The sequence below is a fragment of the Pinus tabuliformis genome, chromosome 2_2, assembly GCF_031772625.1.
Source record: "Pinus tabuliformis cultivar Carrire ecotype Pingquan chromosome 2_2, CPIR1, whole genome shotgun sequence".
NCBI classification, from domain to species: domain Eukaryota; kingdom Viridiplantae; phylum Streptophyta; class Pinopsida; order Pinales; family Pinaceae; genus Pinus; species Pinus tabuliformis.
This window is the reverse complement of record NC_142300.1, coordinates 117,334,791-117,355,128: the sequence shown is the minus strand read 5'-3', so window position 1 is coordinate 117,355,128 and position 20,338 is coordinate 117,334,791. Positions and strand designations below refer to the sequence as shown.

General features: G+C 37.9%; 2 pseudogenes; both read right to left on the bottom strand.

Annotated features, from left to right (window-relative positions):
* Positions 1–626: 626 nt before the first annotated feature.
* LOC149191634 (E3 ubiquitin-protein ligase UPL7 pseudogene) lies at positions 627–3,170 on the bottom strand (annotated as a pseudogene).
* An 11,595-nt stretch (positions 3,171–14,765) lies between these two features.
* LOC149191633 (E3 ubiquitin-protein ligase UPL7 pseudogene) lies at positions 14,766–17,308 on the bottom strand (annotated as a pseudogene).
* Positions 17,309–20,338: the final 3,030 nt, after the last annotated feature.

Here is a 20,338-nt window from a genome sequence, read left to right as displayed (position 1 = left end):
GTGTGGAGCCTGATTATCTTTTGTATTCAAAGGTTTCAGCCGGATGTATACCCCAAGAAGACTATACACCCCTCCACGTGGGGAGGTAAATCCCCCGTAGCTGGGGGGTCTAGGGGCCAGTGGTCCCCCGGCAGGGGTCCGGGGGCAGCACCCCCAAAGCTAAAAATAGATGTAAAATTGCCTTGTAAAAGTCTAGTAATTTTTAGTCAATCTGGGCCGTTCATTAGGCGGATGATCTGACGGTAGAATTTATGTTTAATTTAGGGTTTTTTTCCCTAGAAGGCAACCCCTCACTATATATGAGGGAACTGTATTGTGTCTATGGATATATGGATTCTGAGTGAGAAAGAGAGAGGAGATTGAGAGCAAAGAGGGTGTTATAGCGGATCTATTGTAGGTTGTATCTCTTCAGTTTGCTGGATAATATAATAAAAGAAGGTCTGGTTGTTTCTTCGTGGATGTAGCCCAAACTGGGTGAACCATGTATATATGTGTCTCTCTTGTTTTATGCGTTTTCTCTGTTTATATTTCTGCAATATTTTATGTGTTCCATTGCTCCGTAATATATAATTTTCTAACATCCTTGGAACCAATACGTAAGGTTTCTTTCAAAAGTAGGCCGCAACTTATCCTCCCCAAAATAATTTAACAGTTCCACTGCTCTTAGAGTAACCACCTGTATACCGAGTCTTGTTTCTCAAGTCATCAACATCAAAGTCATGCTCTCCCCCAGAAAGTAGTTGATTAAACTCCCTTGCATTAAATAAGCTCAGCCACGATGGTGAAATCAAATTTGATAATCCTCTATTGAATGCATTTATTAGTGGTTGGATCTGCAGATTAAGTTTATAGTCTGCCATTGCATGTACATATTGTAACCTATTTTCATTTGTAACAGTCATATTAGCACCACCCGGTCTAAGCTCAATAACCACTAGATTCCCAAAAACCTCCTTTGTTACTGTGAAATCCAAAGCAAGGTCTCTAACATCCCCTTCATAATGATTTAGGTACACAAGGTTTCGATGCAATTCTGGATCAAGGCCTGAAAGCTCATCAAGGAAGCTATATCTGCCTAGTAGTTTCCGGACAAAAACATGCGAGAAACAGTAATCTAATAAAATTCCCTCATAAAAAGCTTTGCCAACAATTCTGCCAAGGAACTCAATCATCTGCAACCCATTTGCAAGGTTTCTTGCTGATGGGTGTGGAAATAGCAGTCTCTCATCTGTTGAAGTTTGCAGGAAAAGTCCATACCGAGGGTCAAAAGTAAACTTCGCCAAATCCGTGAGAAATTCCTTAAAGATACCTTTGTAATCCAACCTTGCCTCTGGAAGGTCACACTCATTAACAAATGAAACATTAACACAAGACTTCAATTTTGACCTAGGGGAATCCAATTGTGCAAATCCATCCTCCACTATATGGTCACGATGCACTGCTATCTCAATTGATCCTGACCCAAGTCCAACAACCTCCCCTGTCATTCTTCAGGCCAATTTATCAGCTTTGACAAACTCACGGAACATCTGTAGCCTTTCTTCAAAAGGAAACACATGTGGAGTAGTTGTGACCAAAGAACCCATCGTTGAAGGCATGGATGAGGCTCCCAATTTCAAGCAAGTTGACACAACTTCATGTGCTCTAGCTATTGCAGCAATTGGAGGACGATATTTGACAGCAGGAGCAAGCCATAAAGATGGGGGGCAGAAACTGCGTCTACAATCTCTTTCATATAAAAAGTAAAAACACCTAAAAGCTGCATCCATCAGAGGATTGTTATGATGCCCAAAATTATTCAAAAATCCATTGTAGACCATTGTATTAAGCATTGCCACAATTGTTCTTTGTTGTTCCAGTGTAAAAAAAGCCTATTTTTCATAGAATTCTTCATCATCAAGAACCATAAGCAAGTGGGCATAAGTTGCACAAAATAGAAGTAACATTGTTGAAGTATATTTTGGAATGCCCTGAGGACCATTCTTCATAGGTTCCAAGTCCCATACTATGCATGCATTGTCTTTATTAGTATATTGTTGAAGAGAGTTATCTTTACACATATTAGTACTGCTATCTCCATTTGAAGACTTCCCTTTCGTTCTTAGATAGGCAGAGGCCCATTTATTGCTTACGTTTCTGATCACTTTCCTCCTTGCTGCCAACTATATCATGAATTTGGTTTTGATCAATACTTAGACTGGTCTGGAATTGCTTCTGAACTCTTGTAAATCCATATTTCTTGAAAATAAGAAATCTCTCTAACCATTCCCAGAATAGTGACAAAAATCCTTGAGTGAAAGCTAATAAATTAAGAATAGGCAAAGGTCCACCAAATGAATTCAAGGAAGAAAACGTAGCGAGCAGGTATGAATACAATTGGGAAACATCTTGTAGTTCCAATTTTGTCTTTAAGCCCCCATGACTCAGATATACTTCATGCACAGAAGAACCCTCATTTTTCATTGTAGCTAGAAGCTGGTGCAGATGCCACTGCTGATGGAATGGCCTCAAATACTCGATGAGTGATGAAGTCAATTCAATAAATCCATCCCCATTTTCTGTACCATTCAAAAAATGGTGCTTGTGAACACTAGAACTATGGTCATCATATTCTTCCTCATCCTCATCTACTTTCCGCTTTGATCGCCATTTTTTCTCAATCCATGGCATCAAATTCTCTAAAATATAGGAAAGGGAAACACATATTCTCTACAACATAAGCCCTCCACAAGCTGTCCAGAATGTTCAGGGCTTTCGATAGAACCTAATGCCAAATTAACAAGATAAGTTCCTTTCAAATATGCCATTACCACCATTGTTCTCAAACACGGAGAGAAAGTCGATGAATGTTGAAGAGCAGGTAACAATGCAGCAGGAAGCCTCTGTGTGAGATCAGGAATTGTAAGTCTATATACACAAAACTGTTCTACTGCAATTTTAACTCCAGCATCATAACCTTCGAGACAATTTGTTTGATTTGATATAGAAAAGACACTTTCACATAAATCCGATTGCATAGAATGGAAAGGACGAAGGACCATGGTTATAGCACTTGCAGTAATGATAAAAGTTTCATTTGTCTGTACAACGACCTTGTTTTTCCTATTCATTGCACTATTGCATGTCATAATGTATTGACGAACTGACGAAACTGTTTGGATGGCCGACATATGAAGAAATGAAAGGGTCTTACAATATCTTTTGATATCTGTTTTGCATTCAAAGAAATATCTTCTGATTGAGTTTGTCAGACCAGGCAGTAACTCCTCAAAAAATAATTTGCTGATATTCATTTAGGTTGGTATTTATTATATACATGAGGGAGAGACTGTTCATTTCATTTCCCGATGACTATTCATATTCTCTATTATTTATTTACATCAATTTCAGATATACACCCAATCCTGATGATTAGGTGTCAACATTCTCCCCCTAATCTGAAGGGATGTTGGTGAGTCCAAGCATCATTCTAAATCTTTGAAGCTTTTCTCTTCCAAGCGCTTTGGTGAAGATGTCTACAATTTGCTCATTAGTGGAACAATGGCAGAGATGGATTGTTTTGGCCTCAACATGATGTCGAATCAGATGATATTTAGTATTGATGTGCTTCATTCGATCATGGAACTTTGGGTTCTTGGCCAACTTTATTTCTGAGGTATTGTCAATTATGAGTGGAGTCAATTATACTTATTTTACCTGCAAATCTTCAAGAATTTTCCTGAGCCGCACAATTTCTTTTGTTGCCTCAGCTGCTGCCACATATTCTGCTTCTGTTGTGGAATCTGCTGGAACTGATTGTTTGTGTGATCTCCAGGAGACAACTCCTGATCCAAGACTCATATCATAACCATAAGTAGATACCTCAGTTTCTTTATCTCCATCGAAGTCTGAATCAGAGTATCCAATCAAGTTGAAGTCGTCCACCTGTGTATACTTGATTCCAAAGTATTGAGTTCCCTTCAAGTACCTTAGAACTCTTTTTGCAACAGACCAATGTCCCTCACAAGGCTTTTGCATAAACCTGGAAAGGATTCCAACAACAAATGAAATTTCTGGTCTGGTAGTAGTTAGGTAGTTGAGACTTCCTACAATCTTTCTATACTTTGTTGCATCCTCAAATTATTTTCCTTCAATGGATGTGAGCTTTAAGTTTTGTTCCATTGGAGTAGTAAGAGGATTGCATTTTGTCATGCCAAACCTGTTCAACAGATCTCCAATGTACTTCTTTTGAGAAAGAAATATGGACTTCAGATGTTGAGTTACTTCAATACCAAGATAGTAATGAACATAGCCCGAATCAGTCATTTCAAAACCTTTCCCCAATTCCTTCTTTATGGATGCAATGTAGCTTTCATTGTTCCCTGTCATCAAAAGATCATCTACATATACCACAAGATATACAACTATTTTGCCAACTTTCTTAACAAATAAAGTCGCATCATCAAGATCATAATGTTTGACATTGAGTTTCGGAAGATGCTCAATTAGTTTTTCATACCAGGCTCGCGGTGCTTGTTTGAGGCCATACAAGGATTTCACAAGTTTGCATACTTTATGTTCATGTTCTTTCACAGCAAATCCTTCAGGCTGGGACATAAAAACATTCTCTTTTAGATCTCCATTCAAGAAAGAAGTTTTTACATCCATTTCATGGACTTTCCAATCGTTCTGAGCTGCTAGGGCAAAGAGTGTTCGGATGGTATCCCATTTTGATGTGGGGGCAAAAGTCTCCTCATAATCGACCCCTTCCTTCTATGCAAAACCTTTTGCCACAAGCCTGGCTTTGTGCTTGTCAAGTGAGCCATCTGATTTATACTTTTTCTTGTAGACCCACTTGCAGCCAATTGGTTTGGTTCCTAATGGAGGATCAACCAGCTTCCAAGTGCCATTCTTTATTAGGGCATCATACTCCTTTTGCATCGCTTCTTTCCATTCATCATCAGAAGCAGCTTCTTTGAAGGAAGTTGGTTCAAAATCTATAGACAAATTCAATTCACAATCATAAGAAACATCGTATCAACAAGTGAATTAGAGTCATCTAGATCACCTCCATTTTGCCAGTTTGAATTTCTAGTTCCTGTCTTTCCAACCTCATCAGGATGAAAACTTTCAAGTGTCTTTGTCAGCCATTTTGGGGGACCTTTCTCAAATGGTCCAGACTACTCCGTTGATTGATATGGGACTGAATCAAGATTGAGTCTCCCAATTCTATCAATCACATCACTTAAAGTATCATCCGTTGTTGGAGTTTCATGTGGGGGAGAGAGTTCTTCAGAAGAAGATTCCACATGTTGATCTAGTATAGGAACCCCCCCTTCAAGATGTGCAATCTGATTATCAAATTCTTGAAATGATTTTGCATTTGAATCTATCTAAGCGATCAAGTTGCCGCTCAACAACATTGTTAGTTTTGGATGGTTCAAGAAAGATTACATCTCTAGATACAACAAACCTTTTATTGATTTCATCATAGAGACGGCATGCTTTGGATGTGTTTGAATACCCCAGGAAGATACACTTACAACTTCTTGCACCAAGTTTGTTTCTATGTATCTTTGGTATCAAGGCATAAAAGGTGGAACCAAAGACCCTGAGATGCTTTACTGAAGGAATGTGCCCATACCACATTTCATATGGAGTCTTGTTTCTAATAGCATTAGATGGACATCTATTCTTTATATATACAACACATAGAATTGCATTAGCCCAAAACACCAACTTTACATTATTGAAAAACATCGTCGAGCACACCATATTTAAGATTGTCCTATTCATTCTTTTAGCTACACCATTCTGTTGGGGATTATAAGGCACAGTTGTTTGATGTTTGATCCCATGTTGGCGAAGATAGTTTTCAAATTTATTTGAAGTGTATTCTTTTCCATTATCAGTGGGAATAGAGCCAATATGAGATTGTGCATCATTTTCAATCCATGTATGAAAGTTCTTGAATGTTTGAAAAGCATCATATTTGTTCTTCAATAAATAAACCCAACACATTCTGGTGTAGTCATCAATAAATGTCATCATATATTTATTTCCATTTGCAAAAGGAATAGGCATTGGACCACATAAATATGAATGAATGAGTTCAAGTTCTCTATGTGCTCTTGAATGTGAATCATGAAAAGACTGTTTGCCATGCTTTCGTAGAATGCAAGCATCACATTGCTTAAGTTTCCTAGGAATTGTAGGCAAACTAGCAACACCATTTTTCTTCAACAAGCGGAGGCTGTCATAGTTAAAATGTCCAAATCTAGCATGCCATAGTAAACTTGATGGAAGTGTACCTTCTTCATAATGAGAATTGTATGAGAAATGTTGTGCATGAGCAGAGGTACCTTGCAACTTGAGAAGCCTTTCTTCTTCTATTCCCCTCATGACAAGTGAGTGGTCAGATGATTTTCTCACCTCAAGCTTGCCATCAAACATATGAATGGAGTGACCTTACTGATGGATGTGGACCAAGGACAAAAAGTTTCTCTTCATCTATGGGAGATATAAAACATTATGTAGAAGAAAGTCTGGAAGACCAGGAAATTTGAGCTTGATTGTGCCAAGCCATGATGGCTTGATTTTTTATTGGTATGCAAAGTATATTGCTCCATCAACATTGTCAGTAAATTCTTCAAAAAAATATTTTCTATGAGTCATGTGGAAAGTTGCTCCTGAATCAAGCAACCAATCATTTTTCCAAGAAGCAAGTGAAGCATTAAATAAATCTTCATTTACTTCGATATTACATTGTGTCACAACATAATGAGTGGATTCAGGTGCTTTACCTTTGTCTGTGTCATTAGTTTTACCTTTTTGTTGGTTTCTTTGGTGCTCAATTTTGTCCCAAGGTAACTTGCATGTGGAGGCATCATGTGATCCATTTCTTTTGCATGTATGCAGTGCAAATCTGACTTTTCTCCTTGAGAATGTCTGTGCCCCCTGCCTCTGAAATATCTTCCTCTTCCTCTTCGACCACCTCTTCATCTGGAAGGATCTTGGGCAAGATTCTTTTCTTTATGAGCAAGGCACACAGCCTTTTCAGAAGATTCAGGGACTGTCTTCTTTCCAAAAGCTTTCTCTCTTTCAGCAAATTTTTTCACAAGATAGTCAAAGGTAATATCTTTGAGATTTCCATTTGCTTGCAATGACTCAAGATAATTGGAGTAAGTAGGATAAAGTGCCTTGAGAAAAGCGATAAGAGGAATATCCAATTCAACCTTAGTGGCTTTGATATCATGCATTATAGATTTTACTTCGGATGCAAGAGCAAGAGGATCATTATTTTGTAATTCAAGAGTGCAGAGTTTAATCATGAGTTGAACAACTTTAAGTGCAAAATGTGAGTCATAGAGTTATTTCAGATTTTGTAAGGCTTCGAAAGCAGTTGAAAATGGCGAAATATGGTGACTCACCTCTTCACTTACAGATGCTGCAATTAATGCATAGGCTTTGCTGTTCTTATTTTCCCAAATGGCAAACTCTTTGTCTGAGGTAGGTTGTTCTGGCTCTTTGTCTTTGTCTCCAACACACACTCCTTTCCACAGCTCATTGAAAATGAGGGTGTGTTTTATCATCTAGGACCACTCAGGATAGTTCTCCTTGCCAGTGAGAACTATTCCCACAATGGATATGATTGAATGCATTGTAAAATCTTGTACTGTTAAAATAAACTTCTGCTGGCAGAAAATGTGCTTCAGAATAATACAGCCTTATTCTTCCTTCTTGATTAGGTAAGAAATTGATTTAATATACAAAGAATAAAACTGTATTCTATCCATATAGAATATCACCATTTATTTTTTGCATTAGAATATGGTTGCAATTCAAGATAAACAATATCAACTACTCAAAAGCGAAAGAACACCTATCATAACTTGAATTCTGATGTAAATTGGAATTTTCCAAAAAAAACTTGGATGGATGCTTTTCTCATAAGTGAGTGGTCAGATGCATGAAAGCTCAAATCCTATGCTTTACGCTTTGATACCATTTACACCTTGACATCGCACTGATACAGCTGCCTCCACCACCGTTGCCGTCGCCACCAGCACCATCTTGGGCAATATATATTATCATGCTCTTCACCGCATGCAGTTATAGTTAAGTGCGCTGATCACGCTCTATTATCACGTTCTTCACCGCACTTATATATGAGAAATCTGGCTAAATATAGATAATGGCGTGATTAAATGCATTTGAGCATTTTCATGTAATGAATTGAAGCTGCATTTGGAGTTTCTGGTTTAGTGAGGGCAATGGGGTCAATGCGGACTGGAGGCACAGAGAATGGATTAGAGAATTTTCAGGAAAAGAACACGCCTGGACCGTGGCCACTAAGAACAAAACCCTTACCCCATGATACAAATCACAACCCTAAAGTGTTGAAGACAGGGCTAAGAGGACTAAATTTAGAAGTAATGTTATGAAACCAGCTCAAGAAAAGATAGAGAAGATAGATCAACACCTTAGAATTCAACCTCTTCGAGGGGGCAACCTCCTTTACAATACATAAATGAACAATTCTTGGATGATACAAATGAAAAGACCTCCTTTCTATATATAGGAGTCTAAGGGGTCATAACATAATCAGAGCCGACATAAAAATAATAATGTAAGGGCACAATAATAACAATAGTGGGCTTCTATGGGGCACAATAGTAACAATATGGGCACTACATGGGTACATCAATATAATAAGTGGGTTGTACTAATAACAATAAGGGGTTACACTAGTAGTATAGGGGCCTAACATGCCCCTCTCCTTCAAAAAGCGTTGTCCTCAACGCTTGAGTAGTTCTTGATGCTTCTGTATAAAATTCTTGTCCTCCCCATGTGGAATCTTCAACGGGTAAGTTCTTCCACTTGATGAGATACTCTGAAATTGATTGATTTCGTAGTTGTCGGGTTCTTGTTTCTGTGACTGCTCCAGGTTCCAATATGATTTTTCCTTCCTCTTCAATTTCTGGCAATATTTTTTGAATTAGGATCTTTTGCAACTTTTGAATAAGTGGCCATACTTCTTCGTCCTTCTTCCATTCATCCCTTGCTTTGTTTATCCAATCTGGTTGGATAATAGAAATAACACAAAACAATGCTTCCACATCCTCATCCTTGAAGAGTCTTCCCATTCGGTAAGGTCGCCATTTTTTAAGTTCATGTAGTGTCGCCAAAATTTCCTTCTCATAAATAGCTTGCTTGAGATGTAGTAGTAAAAATACCCAATCACCTACATCAAAACATTTTTTCACTACAATGTTGATCTACCTGTTGTTTCGTTTGATTTTTCACTGAAGTGGTGTTATCCTTTAAAAGTTGGAGAACTTGTTGTTGATGCTTGATGTGATCTTTCATTGCTTGAACCTTTTTCCTTTTGATATGTCCTTATATCTCTAGAGTTTGAGGAGTGGTAATTTCTTCCAATCCTTTACATGATATGGTCGGATTCATTTCTTGATGCTCGATGTGATCTTTCACTTCTTGAACATTTTTCTTCTTGATATGTCCTTCTATCTTGATAGTTTGAGGAGTGGTAATTTCGACCAATGAATTAAAAGATATGGTTGGATTCATTTATTCTTTCTCGATGTGATCTTTCACTTCTTGCACCTTTTTCTTCTTGATATGTCCTTCTATCTTGAGAGTTTGAGGAGTGGTAATTCCTGCCAATGCTTTACAAGATATCGTCTGATTCATTTCTTCTTTCTCTGGGGTGGGGTCCTGGCATATATCTTCTTCCTTTGATGTTTCATGATCCTTTTCTTCCTCCTCTTCATATTCTATGTAAAATAATTTCTTCTCAGCACACTTATGACCTCTAGTGCATTTGCTATCACAATTGTAACAAAGCCCTTTTTCTCTTATTTCTTCCAATTGTTGTGGTGTAACCCTTGTAGGTTGTGGAAGGCTAGGAGAAACAACACTTTCATCTTTATAGTTGTGAGGGTTATGCTTCTTGGTTTCCATAATTTTGCTTTCCAATATGTCACAAAGTGCTTTTACTCTTTCCAATTGTTGTGGTGTTGCTCTAAAGAAGGTGTTGCTCTTTGTATCCTCATAATGTGCTATCATTTCCTCCGTGAAAATTGACCACGTAACAAGTTGTTTACGAGAACAAAGCCCTTCATACCATAAAAATTGATCCGGTTCTAAATATGAAGATGCAATACATACCTTTTGTAATAGTGGTACACCATGTAGATCAAAATATTGCTCCATCTGAAGTATCCAATTTACCGGATCCTTTCCATCAAACTTCCTCATCCTGCTTTTTCTTGATTTTAGGAGCTTGATCTTGAAACAACTGTAACTCTGTACTTTCAGATCTTTAAGTTCTAAAATTGCGACTTGTAGTAGCCCTCTGTGTCCTCTTTCCAATGCCACTAGTCTGATCTAATTTGGGTTCTCCAAGGAAGAGTTATGCACAATCTCCCAAGATGACCTGATTATAGACTAGTTCAGTAGAGCGAACTTGTATGACGTGCCATGAGTCATTGTTTCAACCTTTGGATCTGAAAAAGATAAACAATAAACTAAAGTCCGTCCTCTTTCTGTACCTTTTGATGAAATTTCAATCCAATTCTCAAAGAGAAAGTTATGACGATTTTCCCCAGGTCACCTGTTTGGAATGTAATTCAGGAGTCTACAAAAAGACCAACTCCCTAAGATCATATCTCCGCAAATATAGCATGAAAAGCTCTGAAATTCGGACCCGAGATTCATCACGATTTATTCTCAAATGGGTTTTTTTTGTAACTTTTGAAACGTCGCAGAAAAAAAGTTATAGTGAAAATTCCACGATGACCTGTTTGGAGCAGCGAAACCCTAGAATCCAAAGCTCTGATACCAAATGTTATGAAACTAGCTCAAGAAAAGATAGAAAAGATAGATCAACGCCTTAGAATTCAGCCTCTTCGAGGGGGCAACCTCCTTTACAATACATAAATGAACAATTCTTGGATGATACAAATGAAAAGACCTCCTTCCTATATATAAGAGTCTAAGGGGTCATAACATAATCAGAGCCGACATAAAAATAATAATGTAAGGGCACAATAATAACAATAGTGGGCTTCTATGGGGCACAATAGTAACAATATGGGCACTACATGGGTACAACAATATAATAAGTGGGTTGTACTAATAATAATAAGGGGTTACACTAGTAGTATAGGGGGTTAACAAGTAACCTCTCTGGCGAGACTGATAGCACCTCTCATGATTTCTCGACATTTTCCTAACCACAGATTTCACAAACTACGCTGATTCGACATAACATAGAAATGTTACAGACACCATTGCAATGTGGCACTAGGAACGATTGAGAAATCTAGAAGAAAAGGTCTATGAAAAGGTAGACACTGCAAGAATAAAACATATACTGACACCCAACAAAACGGTTTGGAGGGCGGACTATTCACTGCAAGAATAAAATGTATACTGTGCATGGAGCAAGCGTAAGGAAACTGACACCATCAGCAGCATACCACAACGTTTACCATGGGAAGCGTATTATATGGGAAATGAGCAACGTATTATATGTCAGAGCAGAGTAGAGGAGCAACGCTTTTATATGCAGGTGAATATGAATATGAATAAAAGACAGAGAGCAGTGTTTTGTATGCAAGGCAGAACATAGGTAGAATAGGGAGTTACAAAGTAGAGGGAAGCCAAAAATGGCACTGGCTCTGATACCATGTCAGACCAGGCAGTAACTCCTCAAAAACAATTCGTTGATATTCATTTAGGTTGGTCTTTATTATATACATGAGGGAGAGACTGTTCATTTCATCTCCCGGTGACTATTCATATTCTCTATTATTTATTTACATAAATTTCAGTTATTCACCCAATACTGATGATTAGGTGTCAACAGAGTTAAATGTGCATCCCATTGATAACGAAACTGTTCTGCAATATTTCCAGTCACATAATGTCCTCTCCAGACCCTCTAAATGAATAATGTTGCAGCAGTAGCTTTTTGGCATGATTACGAATTTCCCTTTCATGTGTAACTTTCTCCAATAAAAAATCTCTAGTTATCTCCTTCACACTTGCTCCCCTTAGTGAGACCTTTCACCCGCAATATCACTGTGAGCAATGTACAATGTCATCTGCATAGATTCATGGATATCTCTTTCAATCAAAGTAGAATGAGAGTTGCCATATGTTGAGATGAGGATTAGCAACACGGTAATAGGCCTTCAAATGCTATGTTATCTCCTTCTCTATCACAGCCCCGCCACTGACATCTCCTAGTTTCCTCTGGATCATTAAACACATAAATAGCTGCACGGGGAGATCTTTGAGTTAATGATTCATTTGATCATATCTTCTGATCCGGGAGCCAGTTTTTGGAGTGTGATATACCGTTGGAAAGCTCTTTCCAAGCTACTTATGATGGAAACAATTATGAAATGTTTTGTGCTAAAAATCACGTGCAAAACATCTAACAAAACCAGACACAGTAAGAGCCCATGTTGATCCCTGGTGACCGGCTGCGAAGACTGGAACTAACATCGACCTTATTGGGGATGGAAACTCCTTGGAGGTGCCAATAACTGTAGATCTCTAGGAACATGTAGATTAGTGCCTCATCCATTCGACAATACGGTCAAACAACTACAAACATAAACAACTTATACCAATCCATAAAACATACACATACTGCAACCTGTACATAGATAAATACCAGAAACTGAAATGCTACCTTGGGCAGCTTATTTATTTACAAATATACCCTACTTTGCAGCAAAATCAATAGATCAAGTGATATTGCAATGCCAGATCAGCCAATCACGTAACTGTGACAAGGATGCTGCTAGAAAGTGCTTGAACCAGGACACAATTGGAAATGCTGACAGCCATACATGCATAAACTGAGTTTGGCTGTGTGAAAGACAATATGACTTATCATTCAAACTGAAAAAATACTCCATATATGCGACAATAGGATCAAAGACAATAGACTTTATTCGCTGCCCTAACTCCTCAACACAAACCTCCAGCTGCAAACTGTCAATGCAAACATCCACGGGCAGCCCTATTGTTTATTGTTTTGAAGGAGGGAGAGTTTCCAAGAATGTTGTGGGATCTCGGAATTCATATGATTGGATCTGATCATTTAAATACTAAATCTCCTTCTCAATTTTTTCAACAACTAACTCAAAGAAACCAATTTTGGCTTTAGGAGGAAACTTCAGAGATCTCTAACATTGAAGCATAGTAATGAAAAATACTTCATCTATTTCAATATCCACTAATTGATCTCTAACTTCTTTAAAAGCTTCACAACACACAGGGTTTGCCACATACCCTGTCATCGGTGATTGCCATCAACGTTTTGAAATCTGGATTCTGGATTCATTGGCAGTGAAGTCACTTTGAAAATTTGAAGCTTGGGATCTTGAACAATGAAGTCGCCAGGTAGATGATTTCAGCCTTCATATGTGTCTGACTTCTGTCCACCATCAACAACCATATCTGCAACTTGAACGATCTTTCCCGGAGAAGATCTGTCACCTCGTCCCCGACAATGGTGCCAATATGTTAGCACTAAGAATGAACCTCAAGGCTGAGAAGAGGTAATTGCGAGGTAACCATAGACCAAGCTTTCAATCTGGCATCTAGCCCTGCCAGACCAGAGAGGGCTCTCTCTTTGCCAACAAGATGTGGCTGCAATAAATGAAATTTTAGGCTATCTATGGAGTGCATGGATTTTTTTGAAAGGTTTTTTTGGGTCGAAAACAACAAGAGAAAGGACCATTGAGCTATGGAGTCGAAGCTAGTTTCTGCCGGCAAACTTGGGGCAAAGTAAGTGCAATGTTCATCCAGATAAAGATTGTGAATGTGAGAAGAATATGGGAGAAAGCCCGCTGCCCTGCAGGCAACAAACAAGGGATGGATCTGCAACAATAACTTTAGACGAAAGAGAAGCACACGGTTACTCAACAGAGCATCTATCAGGGGATGGGTTCTGAAAAGATAACCGCACATGACACAACATAATCATTATGAAAGGAGCATCATGGCATTGATGAATTCTAAACATTTCACTTAGAGAATGCTACAACACAAAATAGCAGAAAAAATATAATGTGTAAATGAATTTATGAGAAAAACATACTGGACATTTAAGCACCGTGATGGATCCCAGGCCTAAAGGGAAAAAACTACTTTATTAAAATGATATTCAATAAAACTTTACACAGTCTAAATGCCTCTTCCTGTTGCAAATCGAATCTCTATCTTTTAAAAATAATCCTATATATAGTAAATTACAAATCTATTTTTATTTCCTCAACATAGGAAAAAAAATTAAAAATAAAACCCTATCATAAAACTCTATTATAAACTAATTTGCAACTAAAATCCCAAACTATCTTGAGAACCATGAGAAATAGTTTTTGAAAAACCAAATTATGTGAAGGCTTGCCAAGTGGATTAATATCACTATATCTACTTCCTCAGGTGTGGAACCATATTCCACAAAATCTTCCTTTTGACTGCCACCTTGCACCTGCTTGCACGAATTTTGGATTTGTTTGATCGACCTGTTGTTCTGTTTGTTTCCCAAGTGTAAGCACTGCGCGTAGGGCCACACTCCAGAAGTGCAGCGCCACAACTTGATTGGCTTGGATTTTATTTCTTGACCTTGTATGTGTTGTGGACGCAGGGGTGCTGAGCTGGGCCTTTGAATCTCATCGTAAGCATGACAAAACAAACAAGAATCCTTGGAACCAATAAGGTTTCTTTCAAAACTAGGCCGCAACTTATCCTCCCCAAAATAATTTAATAGTTCGACTACTCTCAGAGTAACCACCTGTATTCTGAGTGTTGTTTCTCAGGTCATCAACATCAAAGTCATGCTCTCCCCTGAAAGCAATTGATTGAAATCCCTTGCATTAAATAAGCTCAGCCACGATGGTGAAATCAAATTTGATAATCCTCTATTGAATGCATTTATTAGTGGCTGGATCTGCGGATTAAGTTTATAGTCTTCCATTACATGTACATAATGTAACCTATTTTCATTTGTAACAGTCATATTAGCACCACCCGGTCTAAGCTCAATAACCACTAGATTTCCAAAAACCTCCTCTTTTATTGCGAAATCAAAAGCAAGGTAACTAAAATCCCCTTCATAATGCTTTAGATACATAAGATTTCGATGCAATTCTAGATCAAAGCCAGAAAGCTCATCAAGGAAGCTATATCCGCCTAGCAGTTTCTGGACAAAAACATGAGAGAAGCAATAATCTAGTAAAATTCCCTCATACAAAGCTTTACCAACAATTCTGTCGAGGAACTTAATCATCTGCACCCCATTTGCAAGGATTCTTGCTGATGGGTGTGGAAATAGCAGTCTCTCATCTGTTGAAGTTTGCAGGAAAAGTCCACACCGAGGGTCAAAAGCAGACTTCGCTAAATCCATGAGAAATTACTTAAAGCTACCTCCGTAATCTAACCCTGCCTCTGGAAGGCCACACTCATTAACAAATGAAACATTAACACATGACTTCAATTTTGACCGAGGGGAATCCAATTGTGCAAATCCATCCTCCACTATATGGTCACAACACACTGCTATCTCAATTGATCCTGGCCTAGGTCCAACAACCTCCCCTGTCATTCTTCAGGCCAATTTATCAGCTTTGACAAACTCACGGAACATCTGTACCCTTTCTTCAAAAGGAAACACATGTGGAGTAGTTGTGACCAAAGAACCCATCGTTGAAGGCACGAATGAGTCTCCCAACTTCAAGCAAGTTGACACAACTTCATGTGCTCTAGCTACTGCAGCAATTGGAGGATGATATTTGACAGCAGGAGCAAGCCATAGAGATGGGGGGCAGTAACTACGTCTACAATATCTTTCATATAAAAAGTACAAACACCTAACAGCTGCATCCATCAAACGATTGTTATGATGCTCAAAATTATTCAAAAAGCCATTGTAGACCATTGTATTAAGCATTGCCACAATTTTTCTTTGTTGTTCCACTGTAAAAAGAGCCTGTTTTTCATAGAATTCTTCATCATCAAGAACCATAAGCAAGTGGGCATAAGTTGCACAAAATAGAAGTAACATTGTTGAAGTATCTTTTGGAATGCCCTGAGGACCCTTCTTCATAGGTTCCAAGTCCCATACTGTGCATCTATCATCTTTATCAGTATATTGCTGAAGAGAGTTATCTTTACACATATCAGTACTGCTATCTCCATTTGAAGACTTCCCTTTCGTTCTTAGAAAGGTAGAGGCCCATTTATTGCTTACATTTTTTATCAAACTTTCTTCCTTTCTGCCAACTATATCATGAATTTGGTTCTCACCAATACTTAGACTGGTCTGGAATTGCTTCTTAACTCTTGTAAATCCATCTTTCTTGAAAATAAGAAATCTCTCTAACCATTCCCATAACTGTGACAAAAATCCCTGAGTGAAAGCTAATAAATTAAGAATAGGCAAAGGTCCACCAAAGGAATTCAAGGAAGAAAAGGTAGCGAGCAGGTATGAATACAATTGGGCAACATCTTGCAGTTCCAATTTTGTCTTTAAGCCGCCATGACCTAGATATACTTCATGCATAGAAGAACCCTCCTTTTTCACTGTAGCTAGAAGCTGGTGCAGATGCCACTGCTGATGGACTGGCCTCAAATACTCGATGAGTGATGAAGTCAATTCAGTAAATCCATCCCCATTTTCTGTACCACTCAAAAAATGGTGCTTGGGAACACTAGAACTATGGTCATCATATTCTTCCTCATCCTCATCTACTTTCCGCTTTGATCGCCATTTTTTCTCAATCCATAGCATCAAATTCTCTAAAATACAGGAAAAAGAAAACACATATTCTATACAACATAAGCCCTCCATAAGCTGTCCAGAATGTTCAGGGTTGTCGATAGAACCTAATTCAAAATTAACAAGATAACTTCCTTTGAAATATGCCATTACCACCATTGTTCTCAAACATGGAGAGAAAGTCAATGAATGTTGAAGCAGGTAACAATGCAGCAGGAAGCCTCTGTGTGAGATAAGGAATTGTAAGTCTATATACACAAAATTGTTCTGCTGCACTTTTAACTCCAACATCATAACCTTCGAGACAATTTGTTTGATTTGATATAGAAAAGACACTTTCACATAATTTTGATGGCATAGAATGGAAGGACAAAGGACGATGGTTAGAGCACTTGTAGTAATGATAAAATATTCATCTATCTGTACAATAGCCTTGTTTTTCCTATTCATTGCACTGTTGCATGTCATAATGTATTGAAAAACTAAAGAAACCGTTTGGCTGGCTGACATATGAAGAAAAGAAAGGGTCTTACAATATCTTCTGATATCTGTTTTGCATTGAAAGAAATATCTTCTGACTGAGTTAAATGTGCATCCCACTGATAACGAAACTATTCTGCAATATTTCTAGTCGCACAGTGTCCTATCTAGACCCTCTGAATGAATAATGTTGCAGCAGTAGCCTTTTTGGCATGATTACAAATTTCCCTTTCATGTGTAACTTTCTCTAATAAAGCATCTCTAGTTATCTCCTTCACACTTACTCCCCTTAGTGAGACCTTTCACCCGCAATATCACTGTCAATAATGTACAATGTCTTATGCACAGATTCATGGATATCTCTTTCAATCAACGCAGAACGAGCTCACCATATGTTGAGATGAGGATTAGCAGCACACTAATAGGCATTCAAATGCTATGTTCTCTCCTTCTTTATCACAGTCCGACAACTAACATCTCCTAGTTTCCTATGGATCATTAAACACATAAACCGCTGCACGGGGAGATCTTTGAGTTAATCATTCATTTCATCATATCTTTTGATCCAGGAGCCAGTTTTTGGAGTTTGATATACCATTGGAAAGCTCTTTCCGATCTACTTCTGATGTACACACTTATGACATGTTTTGTGCTGAAAATCATGTTGAAAACATCTAACAAAACTATACATAGTAAGAGCCCATGTTGATCCTTGGTGACAGGCTACAAAGACTAGAACTAACAGGGTGTTAAGGGAAAAATTGTATGTGAAACATGGTGTGTGGATTCAGTGTCATACCCTAAGAAGAAAACATGTCACTTGATGAAGAATCAACATAAGAAGAAAGATTTGGTGAAGCACAATTATCATCATCCACATAGTAGGATGACAAAAGTAGTCGAAACAAAGATCAGATAGCTTATTTGAACAAATACAAAGAAGATATGGATTTGTAGAAGCTTGTAGGAGGCCTCTTAAAAATAAAGGAAAAACTCAAGGGGTTAAAAGGCACAATATTGAAGAAGGATAGTGAGATTGAAGAGTAGAGTATCATGAATGCAAGGTCAAATATAAATTTTTTTAGTATTAAGGAGTAGTTAAAACACCTGAGAGTGAAACAACAGAAGCATGCCCTTGAGTAGCTTTTAGCAAGAGAAAAGGGTGAGATGTAAAACAGGCCACTTCAAAACTGCATAAGCAAGGCTTACAACACATTGAGTTCACCTTACACACTATTTCTCAACCCAAATAAAGAGAATACAACGGATGGGTGGTACGAGGAAGCATGGATAAAAGCTTGCAAGATGTTTGAGTAAGATACCAAGTATATCAGGATGCAAAAATAGGATTTAGAGCTATGATGTAGTGGCATCTCCACTTTAATCAGGGTAGCATGACATCAACGTGGTGGTATGTTTCATGGGTTGTTGATGACTGGTGGGAGAGACATACTTAGGTACCTTATGTAAAAAGTTCATAATCATATTGAAAAAATTGGATGTGTGGCACAATACACATCTTCACTCTTGTGAAGAGGCAAAAAATCAACAAGTTTTGGTAAAGTTAGCATAACTTTTACTTAGCACGTCAAATTTTTGTTAGACCTATGGAATTGTAGAGAAGATATATTAAAGTACTATGGGATGAAATTTCAGATTCATAAGGTCTCACATTTCAAAGAGATACCAGGGCAAAGTTAAACCATCTAAATAGTCTACAAATTAGGGTTTTTAAAGGTATGTAACTTACAATTGGCCTAAATTTTGATTGGAAGATCTATTTCGACGATTCAAAATTTGTGATAAAGGGGAAAAAAGAGCATTATTATTTACACACATAGCTCCTAAGGATTCTTCGAAAGTTACTTCACCATTTATACCTCTTGAAATCTCATCCATGATTCACGAAGAAATAGAAGATGCCAAATACAAGGAATCCAAGTTGGAAATGTTAGAAAATGTAACTAGGTTCAATATTCATAATAACATTTTCTTCATGCTATATTGAAAAAGAATTTGTATTTGGTTCACACACACACACACACACACACACACACACACACACACACACACACACACACATATATATATTCGAGACAAGTGATCCAAGTGGATGTTGGTGGCAGGGTCCTATCCCACTTGGATCCCCACCACTGTCTCTTTCAGTTTTTCAGTTTCCTTAATTGTAGCATAATTTACTATTTTTTGTAGTTTTTTGGGTCGTGAAATTTCGAAGCCGTTTTGAGGCCCTAAACAACGCTTTTTTGGGAAAACCAAGGCCTAGTCCTCATATAGATCTTTCTAACAAGGTATTGGGAGAGTCAAATGAAGATTGTATGCCAAGTTATGACCCCGGGAAGTTGATGTACCAATTTACCCAAATGGGGCCCATAGTTTGGCGCTTTGATCTCCTAGGGTTAGGTTTTTGGATTTTTAGGGTTTTCCCTTGTTTCTCAATAATAAATAGGCCTTCTGGCCTTATTATAACATAGCTCAGAGGCATGTAGCCACTGTTATCCTCTATAATTTCCTAGGCTAAGGAGGAGATCAAAAGAGGTAACCTCGAACCAGTTTCAGCTCAGTAGCCAACCCTACTGAGCCAGAGAGGGATCTCTCAATTTTTTTATTATCAATGAATAGCTTTAAATAATAAAACTTTTAGGCTAGATATGCAAGTTTGTTTGTGTATTTGTGTAAGGTTTGCTGGACTAGGCTTTAGAGCAAGTGATTAGGTCTAGGCTTTAGGAATGCAGAGACAAGTATAGAAAGGAGCTAGGTATCAGTAGGCTATGGTATAATTGAAATTTTGTCAATGTAGCATAGATTAAAAAGTTTTGAAAAGAATAATGAGCATATGTAAGTATGAGTTCATTAGCTTTAGAAAAAATAAACACAACTATGAACACCACATAAACAGAGCTTGAAATAAAGGATCCTGTCTATTTAACTGCAAGGTAATTCATAGAAAGAATACAAAGCATGTGAAGAAATATGATTTATCCATTAGAAACTGATAGAAAGATTAAACAAACACCATAGACTCACAAAACTAGAGTTCCT